The following is a 603-nucleotide window of genomic DNA, read 5'->3' as shown; positions in this document are numbered from 1 at the left end:
TAGTTAATTACATCATAGGAAACAGAAATTTCCTACGAATACTCTCGATTAAAATAGCGATAGAAATTTTATTTAAGAGTTCCAAATTTGATATCAAAGGAGGTAACGATTTGGATTTTCAATTGGGATTAGTTCAAGATTGAACACTTATTTTTAGCGTCAAAGGAAGAATGGTAGGAGGCACTTGGGATTCTGAAACAATTCAGAAGTGCCCCAGTCTATCCTAAGTGTTGGGCTTGAATTAGATTGAAAAGATATTTTTAAGTTTAAGTGATCAATTTTATTAGAAATTTGGGATTCAATTCCCGGAGGTTGAGGTCTTATGGCCCGAGCCAGCCTCGGAACCTAAGTCTAAATTGGGCATTTAAAAGTGCCCCGAACCTAGCTAATGCAGTGCAAATCTGGTCTTACCCCGGCCTGGATTGGGGAGCCAGCTAAACCACCTAAATGATTTTAAAATATGGATTAGTTATGATATTTGAAGTTTGATGCATTCATTTGGAAATTTCTCTATATGGTTGTGAGAGAACAAAGGGCCTTAGTTTGTGATTTTTTGGCTTCCCAAATGAGTATCCCAACTCCTTGAAATCAGCTCCAAAAGTC

Source organism: Dendrobium catenatum, unplaced genomic scaffold (genome assembly GCF_001605985.2).
Source record: "Dendrobium catenatum unplaced genomic scaffold, ASM160598v2 original_scaffold_181437, whole genome shotgun sequence".
NCBI lineage: Eukaryota > Viridiplantae > Streptophyta > Magnoliopsida > Asparagales > Orchidaceae > Dendrobium > Dendrobium catenatum.
The sequence above is the reverse complement of the archived record's forward strand: the minus strand, read 5'-3'. Positions refer to the sequence as shown.